Genomic DNA, 14,465 nt, shown 5'->3' on the forward strand with positions numbered 1-14,465 from the left:
ATATATATATATATATATATATATATATATATATATATATATATATATATATATTTCTATTCGATAAGATGCTTGTTTTTGGTTTGTTACTGCTTCCCTATGAATAAAATTAGAATTGTGTGCTTTTCCTGAATTTTTATCAGTTTAATAGGCATTGCTGGCCTTGTTGTTTCATAGTTGTAGTTTGCATTTCAAGGGCGAGGGCACCTCAACTGTTCTACTTTGGAAAACCAGGAAACACAGGAAATGAAAGGACATGGAAAACCAATTATTTGAAGTTTTTTTTTTCTAGAAAATTCCATGTACACACAGTGAAGGGATGGCATTTGACAGAGTGCACTATTTTAAATGACCTCTTTTCATTTTCTTTGTTCCTCTACAATAAATATATGTTAACTAGAATCCTACTATTTTGAGGGATGCTGTGCTGTACAGACTAGAGAGAAAAGTTGTGTGGCTGATATACTGAGGCAGCGGGCAGCTTAGGAACAACCTTAACTGATAATTTCCCACTTTTCTGTACGCTCATTAGTGGAAGCAGTGTGGAATTGGCCAGCCACTGCTTAATCAGTACAGCTATGGGTTAGGCATTAGGCATTAGGGTTTCCAGAAATTGGACCCCTGATAGCGCTTAAAACTGGGGCTTATGTCTTATTTCACTGTCCCAAATCACTAGAAGAAATAACAACCATAGCCAGTTTAATTTCAATAAGATGTATGTGCTCAGAAAAGAATCTTTCTGGCTCACTTTTGGATTTTCATTAATATATTTAATAATCTCCTGAGAATTCTAGCAAGGCAGTCAGTGAGAACGCCATGATGATAAACTTTGAAATGTGCATTTGAGTGCTTTTTACTTAGTCATTGCCAATGTTACAAGAAAAATCGTTAATTTTTCCTGTAACTTATAACATTTAGATCCAATGTATTTTGTATGTTTAAATGTTATTTGCAAGTATATCATCATCATGTGGTTTGTTTGTTTATTTTCCTTTTTATGATTAAGCAAAATTTCAAACTTCAGGTCTAGGGTCGCTCTACTTTGAAATCCTGAAAATAAGACAGACATCAACTATTGTACAACTCATAGATAAGTTGTGAGTGTCCTGAGGATACATTGTAACAAGAACGGAAGGTCACATCCTGTTTGTCAAGCCTGAGACGTTAGAAGAAAGGTGGAGTTGTTAGAAGGCAAAAACCAAGGCTTTGTTTGTTTGTTTTTTGGCGTTTTTTCTCCCATTATATTCTCTAAACAGTAGTTAAGTCTGCAGGTATTTGTCTGAACCATCCCTGCTAGAGACCCCTTTGTCCAAAACATTGAAGAAGGAAGGTTCTTCTGTGAGCCCTTTACATTAATCACCAGCACAGTCTACATGAGTCTTTGCCAAAAGGGATAGAAGAGTCTTTGACAGGAATACTCCAGCCTGAGACAGGGCCATGTAGAGAGGAAATATGAGCCCCTCACCCCTGACCCCCTTGCCGCTTTATTTTCGTCCCTTTCACAATGCAAGGTTGGCAGGCACAGGCAGGGCAAGCCCTTCTCTCTTTTGTTAGGCTTGGGAAAAAAATCTCGAGGTTGCTCACTGTGCCTCCCACCTAAGGGCTTTCCTCGTTTTTAATTAGAAAGAATTACAACGCACACCATATTTTCCTTCAGATCACTTTCTAAAGTGACCCCAGCAATAAGACACTGCCCTAATTTCCATAGCAAACAAATGTAAGTTACAGCAGTTATTATTTTGTCAGTTTTGGGGTGGGGGAATGGGTCTATTTGGATTTTTTTTAAAGTATATGTTATGTCCATCTTATGTGAAGATTTTTTTTTAACTGATTTCTCAAATGTTAATAGCCACGTATCAGGAAAGGATGATGAAAAGGAAGGGCATATCCTTTCCATATTTTGCCTTTAAAAATTCTGAAGATGTATGTGGCGACAACAGCAAAAATAACAACTTCTTGTAGGACCGCCTGTAAATAATCCTGTAGTAAAATTTTAAAAGTTCTTTTTCTAAAGATATAATTTATTCTAAGGTAATCTAAACTAAATTTATTCTCTTTGTATTTGATTGATTCTGCGGTTCTAAAATGTCATGGGCGTTTGTGCAGACGGGGAGCAGTGTGACTTTGGAGGAAGCTCCAACATATGTGACATGGCTCAGGCTCCAGAAATTCACAGAGCAAACAGATACAACAGTCAACCAGCTTTTTAACATACAGTAACAGAACAACACCCAGACGTTCTGCCTTCTTATAAGGTATTTTGATTGCACCTCATTTCTTCCTGTATCTCCCTCATTTTTTGTGATCTTTGCACCAACTTCTTGGAAGAAGAGAAAACTTAGTTATATGGTTTCTCATTCATAGGAGGAAAGTGTATATACAAACTAGAGTATATATGGAAGGTATAGAAAGATCCAGGCTGCTATCCCTGCAAAGACAAGAGCCAAAAAAAAAAAAAAAAAAAAAAAAAAGGAAAAAGGACATGACCACAAGTGAGCCATTTGTGAGGGAAAAAAAAAGAGATATAATAATCCCAGTGACTGTATTTTCATGTACAATATTAATATATTTACCTATTATTTTTTTATTTTAAATATATTTTTATATATTCTGATTATGGCTTTGTCTCCCCCAACTCGTCCCAGATCCTCTCCACCACCCCTGTCATTCAATCTCCACCTTCTTTCTCATAAGAAAAATTAAAAGCATCTAAAAATAATAATTAAATAATATAATATAAAACAAACTGGAATAGTACAAAACAAATGAAAAGAGTCAAAGAAAAAGCACTGGAAATACAATATAGACACAGAAACACACATTTTTAAGTGCAGAAATCCCATAAAAAGATGAAAACAGAAACCATAATATATATATAAAGATCCTGCAAGGTAATAAAAGAGAATGCCCTGACAAAGCATTATGAGGCAAAGAACCTCCAAAAATATTCATTGTGCCCATGTTTTTGTTGGCTACGTACTGCTAGACATAGCACATGCCCTTAAGAGTGTTTGCAATCCCTAGCAAAACTTCACCGGAGAAAATTTTTTCATATACTACAAGTTTTTTTCTTATGCTACAAGTTATCATTAAAGACAGCTCCTGGGTTACGGATGGAGACTTTTGTCTATTTCCCATTTCAGCACTAGTACTATATTTGGCAAAGACGCATACAGGCCTCATGCATGAAGCCACAGTCTCTGCGAGTTCATGTGTGTGTGTATTGTGTTGTGTTTTAGAAGGCCTTGTTTCCTTGGTGTCACCCATAACCTCTGTTTCATACACTGTTTTTACCTCCTCTTATGCAGTGTTCCTCCACTCCCGAGGTGAGAGATTCAACAAAGACCTTCCATTTAGGACTGAGTGTTCCAAGGACTCTCACTTTCTACACATTTTACCATTGTGGGTCTATTTTTATTCCCATCTGCAGCAGGAGGATGCTTCTCTAATGATGACTGAGTAAGACATTGATTTGATTCCCTGGCTGGTGTCAAAAATCAGCGCTTTGTTTATGTCCCCTCCAGGTCTTTCTATCTCCCCCTTTTTCCATAAGATTCCCTTCACTTTGCCCAAAGTTTGGCAATGAATTTCAACATCTTCTTTGATATCCTGATGGGTAAAGTATTTCAGAGTCCCTCTGTGGTAGGCTCCTGTTCTGTTCTCTATCTTCTCCTGCTTCCAATGTCTATCCCATTTGCCCTTCTATATGAGGACTGAACATCTTCCTCTAGGGTTCTTCCTGTTGTTTACATTGTTTGGGACTATAGCTGCTAGTATGTTTATCCTACATCATATGTCTAATATCCACTTATAAGTGAGTATATACCATGTGTGCCTTTCTGCTTCTGGGTTTTACCTCACTCAGGATGTTCTTTTTTAGTTCCATCCATTTGACTGCAAATTACATGATTTCCTTGTTTTTAATTGCTGAGTAGTATCCCATTGTGTAAATGTACCACAATTTCTGTATTCATTCTTCAGTTGAGGGACTCGTAGTTTGTTTCCACATTCTGGCTATTACAAATAAAGTTACACAGTTGAGCAAATGTCCTTATTGAATGGTGGGGCATCTTTTGGGTATATGCTCAGGAGTGGTACAGCTGGATCTTGAGGTAGCACTATTCCCAAGTTTCTGAGAAAGCGCCAGATTGATTGCCCAAGTGGTTGTACAAGTTTACATTCCCACCAGCAAAGGAGGAGGATTCCACTTTCTCCACAACCTCTCCAGCATGTGTTGTCACTTGACTGTTTGATTTTGGCCATTCTGATGGGTGTAATGTGAAATCTCAGGGTCATTTTGATTTGCATTTCCCTGATGGATAAGGATGTTGAGCAAATCTTTAAGTGTATCTCTGCCATTCTATATTCTTCTGTCAAAAATTCTCTGTTTAGTTCTGTTCCCCATTTTTTAAATTGGATTACTTGGTTTGTTGTTATTTAACTTCTTGAGTTCTTTATATATTCTGGATATTAGCCCTCTGTCAGATATAGGTTTGGTGAAGATCCTTTTCCAGTCTGTAGGTTGTCATTTTGTTCTGATGACAGTGTCCTTTGCTTTATAGAAACTTTTCAGTTTCATGAGGTCCCTTTTATTGATTGTTGATCTTAGAGCCTGTGCTGCTGATATTCTGTGTAGGAACTTGTCTCCTGTGCCAATGAGGTCAAGGCTGTTTCCCACTTTTCTTCTAGCAGGTTTAGAGTGGCTGGTTATATGTTGAGGTCTTTGTTTGAGAACTTTAGTTTTGTGCAGAATGATAAATATGGATATATTTGCATTTTTTTTACCTGTAGCCATGTAGTTTCATATGTATTGCTCTTTATACTGTTTACCTCTTCTTCAAGATTCAGATAATGGGTGTCTGTATCCATCATTCATATCTGTATCTATCTTTGTATTTTTTATTATCTATCTTCCTACTATCTATATCATGATTTATCATCTATTTACCATTTATCTGTTATCTGTTCATTTATCTCAAACTGCTATTTTCAATAGAGATTTATGAAATTCAATCTTATTTAATGGTTTATAATACATTAGTATTATGTAAGTCTATGAGGGTGTCTTGAATTTGACTCCTGTATCTTAGGGACATTTCCACATCATTTCTTCAGAATTCCTTACTGGTGTCATAGATGCTTTTCTTCCTTTATTGAAGTCAGCCATTTACTCCAGGGACTGTGGTTTATTTTGTCAAGGAATGTTTAGTAGGCAAGTTTCCCTCCTTTCTTGATGCTTTGTTTTTTGTTTGTTGTATTTTTGTTTATTTATTCTTCTCTTATATATTACATTCCTACTGCAATTTCCCCTCTTTCCTCTTCTCCTAGTTCCTTTCACCACCATCCACTTCTTTTCCAATAGATATCAACCAAATGTGGCATATAAAGTTGCAGTAAAAATAAGCACCTCCCTTCATCTTACAACTTGACAAGGCAATCCAGCAGGGGGGACTGGATCCCAAAAACTAGCAAAAGAGTCAGAGACCTCCCCTGCTCCCGCTGTTATGAGTCCCATAAGAATACCAAGCTATAAACTGTAGCATCTATACAGAGGGCTTAAGTCAGACCCACGAACACTCCCTGTTTTGTTTTGTTTTAGTTTGTAAATTATTTAATTTTATAAGGGATAGATCCTGCATGGCTAATGAATTTTGTCCTTGGAGCACAAAGATTAAATTTTTAATTTTTAATTTTTTTCTTCACAGTTTATTCATTGTCTATCCTGATTGAAGGCTCCTCCTTCAACTCCCCTAGTCCCACATTCCCTCCTTCTTCCCCTCATCCTTTCCCCCTAGTCCACTGAAAGAATCCTCCACTATTGCCATCTGCCCATAGCTTGTCAAATCTCATCAGGCCTGCTTGTATCCTCTTTCTCCATAGCCAGGCAAGGCCGCATCACCAGGGGTGAGTGATCAGAGAGCAGTCAACTGAGTTCATGATAGAAGCAGCTCCTGGTCCATTCCCTCAGAAATCCACATGGAGACTGAGCTGCCAAATGGCCACATCTGAACAAGGGGTCTAGGTCCTCTCCATGCATGGTCCTCTGTTGGTGCATCAGTCTCTGCAGGACCCTCTGGGCTCAGATCTTTTAGTGTTGTAGGTCTCCTTGTGGGGCTTCTGTCCCCTCCATATCCCTCTACTCCCACACCTCTCTTCCTCCATAAGACTCATTGCACTCTGCCCTAAGTTTGGCCACCATTCAATAAGGACATTTGCTCAACTACATTCATAGCAGCTTTATTTGTAACAGACAGAGTCTGGAAACAACCTAGATGTCCCTTGACAGAGGAATGGATACAGAAACTGTGGTACATCTGCACATGGAATACCATTCAGCTATTAAAAACAAGGAAATCATGAAATTTGCAGGCAAATGGATGGAACTAGAAGATATTATCCTGAGTGACATAACCCAGACACAGAAAGACAGGCTTGGTATACACTCACTAATAAGCAGATATTAGCCATATAATATAGGACAGCTGTCTACAGACCTAAAGAAGCTAAACTCTAAGGAGGACAGTAAGGAGGATGCAAATAGGACAGACACCAGAACTGGTAGAAGAGATCGAACAGGATGGGAGACTACTATAAAGGGTCCTCTGAAAGGATTCACCCAACAGAGGATTAGCAGATGATGAATTTCCCTGGTTTTTGATTCAGTCCCTGTGATCCCCTATGCATCCAGGTTACTTGATTCTGTAGGTTTTCTTGTAAGGTTCTTCATCTTTATATACTAGTCTCCTGTTGGCCTTTAAATGTTAAAAACAATTATTTCTGAGGTCCTGTGCTAGACATCTTCTCTTTTCACTAATCATTCCCCAAAATGTATTCACTTCCAAAGTAGAGTCTATTTTAAATATCAGAGCTTCCCAGGTTAGCTTCAAGGACAATTTTGCTCAATGGCTACATTGAAATTGAAGTGTCTGATTTCTGAAATGGAACAGATATTCACTGAATTAACATACATTGATGAAAACAGGATAGGTAGTAAGCCTTTTCTTGATGCAGCTGCTACTTTTGACACATTACTTGGTATTAATGACTTTTTTAATTTGTTTGTTTGTTTTGTGACAGGGTTTCTCTGTGTAGCCTTGGCTGTATTGGACTTACTTTGTAGATCATGCTGGCCTCAAAATCAGAGATCCACCTGCCTCTGCTTCCCTGAGTGCTGAAATTACTGGTGTGTGCCATCTTGCCCAGCTTTTAATGACTTTATATTATAGTAATTCATTAGATAAGAGTGTTCTATTGTGGTAGACTTCTCATTTTTATAATATTTTTAACCATCAAATTTTAATATAGATTCATCAAAATGAAAACTTTGTCGCCAGAAAAAAATACAAAGTAAAATTTGAATTCAGGTAAACAATAAATAATGTATTAGGGATGAATATCTAAAAAAAAAGTTTTAAAATCCTACAGTTAGCTCAAATTCAAATTTGGTACCCTGAATGTTTTACTGCTCAATCTACCAACATACATTAACCTTTAAAAAAGTGTAGCTATAAAGTTACTTAGAAAGCTCTCATGTTCGTTGGGAACAAAAGTAAAATTTTTATTGAAATTCATGAAGTATCATTATTATTTGCAGAGCCTTTATACATTTGACATTTCATGGATATGCCTTTCAATAATTTAATTTGGCTTTGAAGGATTCTAAAATATATACACAAATGGACTTAACATTTGTATGGAAATGCTAAGCATTTCCAGTGGAAATGTATGGTTTTAATGTGCCCCATGCTGTAAAGCCACACACGATTAATTTATGGAGGCTTTCAGGTAGCAAGTGGAAGACTTAAGTGAACACCAGTAAAGGCAACACCTCTCACTTCAGGAAGTCTTTGCCTCCCAAACACAGACATAGCTTGCTGTATTGCTCCTCCCTCTATTTCACTTCACAGATGGTGCCTGCCTTACAAATTGATGACTTCAGCAAGTCTATCATTGTGTTTTCCCAATAAATGTGCCCATTCATGTCTCTGTACCACAGTTTGGTATTTCCACCACTACCTTAGTCTTTCTGACTTTAATATATGTGATTGGTGAATTTGTTGTTGATACTGTAATTGCTTTGATGGTCCCCGAAGCATGCCTATGGAAGATGGTAGGAATCAGAGACAAGCGTTATGTGTCCTGAGCCAGCAATTCTTGCATCTCTTGTTCTCCTATGGCCCAGTACTCTCAGAGGAGCATATTAACCTCACAGCAGCCTCTAAGGGTCAAGTGAACATAAGAGTCACATGCCTCTTGCTTCAAAAGCTTGAAGTAATTAAGCATACTGGAAAGGCATGTCAAAAGCTAAGACCTGCTGAAAAGTAGGCTTACTGTGCCAGTCAGCCAAGTTATGAAGGCTAAGTGAAATTCTTGAAATAAATTAAGAGCTGGTCCAGTTAACTCATGAGTAATAACAAAGCAAAATTGCTTTTATTATTGATGCGGAAAGTTTCAGTGGTTTATACACATGATCAAAACAGTCAAAGTCTGCCTTTATTTAATATGCAATATAGAGAAAACCTTTTTCTCTTCTATTCTAAAAATGGAAGAAAAAAAAAAAACTATGGAAGCTGTAGGAAGTTTGGGGATAACAGAGGTTAGTGGTTTATGAGATTTAGAGAAAGTCAGATAAGTAACAAACTAAATTGAATAGTAAGGTAACTGTCTTAGAGTTTCTAGCCTATTATAAAATATCATAGCCAAAAGTAACTTGGGAAAGAAAGGTAATTTATTTCATATTACACTTCAGATGACAACCCATTACTGATGGGAATCAGGGCAAGAACCTGGAGGCAGGAACTAAAGCAGGGCATGAAGGAATGCTGCCTTAATGTCTTGCTCAGTTTGTTTACTTACACACCCAAAGACTACCTACCCAGAGGTAGTACCACCTGAATGAACCGAATCTTCCCATATCAGTCATTAATCAAGAAATGTCACCACAGGTGTGCCCACAGGGCAATCTGGTAAGAACATTTTTTTTTTTCTCAATTGACATTCCTCTTCCAAAATAACTAGTTTGTAGCAAGTCAGAAAACAACAACAACAAACTAACCAGGAAAATAATGTAGCAAAATTTCGTGGAAAGATCACCAGAGATATGCCGGAAGAGTTGCCAAATTAACTGATGTAGCACAGAGAACAAACAACAGAATTTCTTATGTCCAGCTAGCAGCTTTCTAGCGAAGAGATTGATATCTAGAATAGCAGCTCTCAACCCATGTGTTGTGAACCTTTGCCAAACCTATACAAAAATATTTACATTGCCATTCATAACAGAAGCAAAATTACAGTCATGAAGTAGCAGAGAAAATGATCTTTATGGTTGGGGGTCAGCACAAGATGAGGAAATGTACTAAAGGGTCTCAGCATCAGGATCAAGAGCTTTCATGGCTAAAAAGCAGAGTTAGTGGTTTCAAGGCTTAGTTTCAACACATCAAAGGGCAAGCTGGCACATCTTAGGAGTTTTTGTACACTTACCATTCTGAGAACCCACCGGTCCTTAAAAAGCATATTAAAGATACCAGTCAGTGTGCTATAAAGCCTGGGAGAGAGAACACCTGTTGCTGCTTTGGCTCACTGAATATTTTAGAGCCACCTTTCAAAATATCACTGATCACTGACAATGCACTGATCACTCAAGCTGGAGATGCAGTGAAAGTGACATTGATCTTGTGCCTATCAACAAACTATATAGCGACCCTCCACTCCACAGAGCAAGGGGTTAATTTAGAATTTCATCTCTTTTGCTTAATGATACACCTGCAAAAAGAGGGATGTTGATTCCTCTGATGCATCTAGGCTGAAAAAAAAATGGAACTTTGGGGAAAAATATTTTCTGTTCTAGAAATCATTAAGAACATTTCTGAGGCTAGAGAAAAGGTTCAGCAGTTAAGAGTGTTTTCTGCTCTTCCAGAGGATCCCAGTTTGGTTCCCAGAATTCACACTGGACAGCTCACAATCAAATGTAACTCTAGCTTCAGAGGAATACACCCCCAACTTCTGGTCTCCCTGGTTACCATCACACCGTGGCGCATACTAAATACAGACACTCAAATACATATAAATAACAGATTATTTTTTAAAAAGAGCTCTGCATAGGAAGAATTTAAAATACCCGTGCAGATAGGGGTTTGGAAGAAGTGTATTCTAGCCATATTAGGTGACATTAACTGCAGATGTGGTTTAAAAATAATAAATTTTTTTAAAGAAAAGAAATGGCAAGAAAACTATAATTAAAAATAGAACCTGAAGAAGGGACTGGATTGTTGGTGTTTTATGGTAGAACTGTGGAAGGCACTGCTTGTAAATGCACAAACTTGAATGTGTTCTTGGTGAGAACACTGTAGAACACTATCTAAATAACAACAAAGGATTTTTATTTCCAATGTTGTCTACAATTGGATGATAAGGCGGTGTCAGGGTTGGAGAGGGCTGATGAAATGTGACCAGTGAGGGAAAAGACTTGCAAACAGCATTACATACTATGGAGAAGTCCTATTTGAAAGGAAGAGTCAATTGATGAAGCTAGTGTTATCAATATCTTACTTTAAGAAATTCCTCATCAACTCCAGCCGTCCAGCAAACCGCCATTATGATCAGTCAGTAGCCACTTGACATTGAAGACGATTTTCCATTGTCAAGGAACTATAATTACTTTCTGAAAAATCAGATTATCATTAGTAACTTTACCAATAAGTTAATAATTAAACCTGGATTATTTTTGTGTTATTATTCCTAATGTTCATATCACAGGATCAAAACCTACAAAAAGAATCAACTACATTAGTAAAGTTTTTCACTTTTGATATATTAATTTTAATTGTTACAAATATTTAAATATACATGTAGAAATACAGCCTTATGAAGGGGGATACAGAAAGACCTGGAGGGGACAGGATCTCTACAAGGAGAGCAAAAGAACCAAAAATTCTGGGCACAGTGGTCTTTTCAGAGACTGATACTCCAACCAAGGATCATGCACAGAGATAACCTAGAACCCTTGCACAGATGTAGCCCATGGCAGCTCAGTCTCTAAGTTGTTTTCCTAGTAAGGGGAACAGGGACTGTCTCTGACATGAACTCAGTGGCTGGCTCTTTGATCACCTCCCCCTGATGGGGGAGCAGTCTTACCAGTCCACAGAAGAAGACATGCAGCCAGTCCTTCTGGACTGGGGGGGGTTGAGGGAGGGGCTACAGTTGGGATAAAGTGAATAAACTGTAATTTATATAAAATAATTTTAAAAAGAAATACAGCCTATTAAGTTTTTTAGTTAGCAACAGCTCATATATATATATAAATGTGCTAAGTCTGACTTCTTGGGAGTAGATAAGGTTTTAGTGGGTTCCTTCCTGAAGAATATTGATTTCCCTACTCTATGCAGAGGAGGTTATTAATTGCCTATAGTAGTTCAGTTAAGGATCCTCTTGTGAAGCTGCAATAACTGACTTGTTTCAGTAGGGTAGTACTATTAAAAAGAATGAAAACCCAAATTGTTCAATTTTACCAAAGACTCAGGATCCAGATCCTGGAGTGAAAACCTGCTAGCTCAGGGAGGCAGAGAAAGAACCCTTGCTACTCAGCTGATGTTCCAGAATGAAAAAGCTCTTCTTACTCAGCTCTCCACCCATAAGAAAAAAAGCCCTATTTCTCCATGCTGTCTAAAATACTCTTCAACTCAATGTACCTCCTTTCTACTTTCTGTGCATCTCTCTGTCTTCCAGATTTCCTCTCACTCTCTATGATTTTTCTCCATGTTTATTTCCTGTCAATCTAGTTGCTTGCTCTCTCTCTTTTTTCCTATTTATTTATTTTTTATTCCAATTTATTCACTTTCTATCCCAGCTGTAGCCCTCTCTCTCATCCCCTCCAAATACATCCCTCCCTTCCTCATATACTCCCATGCCTCTTGACCTAGCGTTAACTTTATTTAATCTTGTTTACAGAAAGATCTTGGATTAAATGTGTATGCTAGGGCTGAGCCACACCACAAGTACTTGTTTGCAGTAAACAGGAAGCCATAGGAACAAAGACTGAGCCATACTACAACTAAAAACAGGCTTTTACAGTTCACACTCTTGGGGTTCACAATGTGATCAAATATCCTGCAACAGGCCAGACCTTTAATTCATAATCTGAAGAAATCCCAACTTTCAAACTTGGGAAAGAAAAATGACTGAAGCAGTGCATAATTTAGGTACCATTCTTAGGGAAATGCAATTAATCATTTTGAATTTAAAAATTCTGAAAACATTCTTTCATACTACTCAGCAATCAAAAATGAGGAAATCATGAAATTTTCAGGCAAATGGTGGGATCTAGAAAAGATCATTCTGAGTGAAGTATCCCAGAAGGAGAAAGACAAACATGGTATATACTCGCTTATATAGACCTACAAGATATGATAAACATAATGAAGTCTATACACCTAAAGAAGATAAACAAGAAAGCAGACACGGGGTAAGATGATCAATCCTCACTTAGAAAGACAAATGAGATGTGCATTGTACTATGACAGGAGTCTACCACAGAAGGCATCTGAAAGACTCTACCAAGCATCATTTCAAAATAAATACTAAGACTCATAACCAAACCTTCGGCAGAAGGGGAGTTAGTATGACGGGGAAAGGATAGGAGCCCCACAGGATCATATTTCCAACTAAATGTCATTGTGATGAATAATCTTGGTTGTCCACTTGTATGTAACTGGAATTAACTAAAACACAAGCAAGTAACACACCTGTGTTGGACTATTTTAAGTCAGAGCACTCACCCTAAATGTAGGCCTCACCTTCTGGAAGGAGGCCACATTAAAGTGTAGGAAGAAAGAAGCTTTTTGTTTTTTCTCTTCTTGACCTCATTTCCAATGGAAAGTACATCTATGCTGTGGCTGAGCCAATCTTTTGTTGGCATTAATCTACTCTTCAGGATTCAAACATGGGAGATGGATTCTTTTTCCAGAGGAAATAGTTTATCAATAAACACACACAGCTGCTTCTGACATAGCATGGTATGATAATTAATAGAATAAAAATTTGGCTTATCAACATGGAAACAAATCTTTCTCAAACCATTTCAAAACAGGAACTGTGACAAGAGATGTGCCTAAAATTGCCCCTCTTTACATTTTAGTTATCACATGGGTCATATTGAAGACATGTGGTTCATATCAAATAGAATGAAACCTATAGAGTTTAAAAATTGAAATGCTTAGACGGCAGAATGAGAATATGGGGTGTGTAGTAGTGATGTGGGGTAGCTTGGCAAATAACTAAAAAGGTATGGTTTGGGAGACTCTTGAGCATCAGAGAACAAATAGAGAGACAAGAACTCACCAAGATACTACCTACAAGTGGCAGGTATGCTGATCACTTTTATTTGTGCCAGGTTTTCTTAAGTATTGTTTTCCTAGGTGTTGTTGAAAGAGAGAGAGAGAGATGCTTTCTGAAGCCTCCTGGTGGAAGTTTTATTATTGATTCTGATTCTGGAAGTTATATGGAAGCCTACTAAGGCAGAACCTTCCTATGCACTCATACATATGCGCAGACATATAGGGGGTTGCATTGTTCTATAACAAGGCAACAATGCCTCTACTAGATACCAGGGGCCAACAAATAAAATGCTCATGCCATGACTGGTTATTTCTTTTTGGAGTTGTTGACCAGTAAGGTCCTGTAGGACTCCAGACATTCCAGGCTATTGCCAATGTTTTTGGTATCCTTCCAGAGCTTGACAATAGGACTTCATTTTGGATGACAAATACCTTGAGCTATAGAACATGGCGGAATTAAGTAGTTATTGATCTGGAAATGACATCCTTCCTGGCTACCTTTCACAGTGTTGGAATGTGTTATACACACTATCAGCAGTGAAAGAAATATTATCAATCTTACCCTGAATCCTGTCTTACTCTGAATCCTGTGCACTAGAATAATGACTGGCCTGCAAGACATGTCCACTGGTGCAACAGTAGCAAGAACACCGTGGGAATAATCAACCGCTTTCTGATTGATTTGAGTTCCTCTCTATAAGATGAAACCCATGTATAGCACCATTATTAGTAAAAAATCTATGGCTAGACAGGTCATAGGCCCTAGGGGAGAAGTTACTTCTCTTATTCGATAAGTGAATACAGTATTAAACTGATTCTTAATGATATTATTATATCCATATATCAATGCATCTCTCTGCTGTCATCTGAGAAGCTTCTATTTGCAGTATATTATGATTAACAAAGACCCACAAGTGGCCACAGTGCAAAAAAAATGGAGACTACAAAATTACTATTACTAAATTCAACTTATATATTGCAAAACATCCTGTAGAGGAATTTTATTCCCACAGCATGGGTACTCTAACAAGGGATTACATTCAAAAACCTTCTAGGTCTCCATGATGCATCTGGAATGCAGACACACCATACACCTTTAATATCTCTGACTAGAATATAGACATACCATTAGTA

The sequence above is a fragment of the Psammomys obesus genome, unplaced genomic scaffold, assembly GCF_907164565.1.
Source record: "Psammomys obesus unplaced genomic scaffold, mPsaObe1.curated_primary_1811, whole genome shotgun sequence".
NCBI classification, from domain to species: domain Eukaryota; kingdom Metazoa; phylum Chordata; class Mammalia; order Rodentia; family Muridae; genus Psammomys; species Psammomys obesus.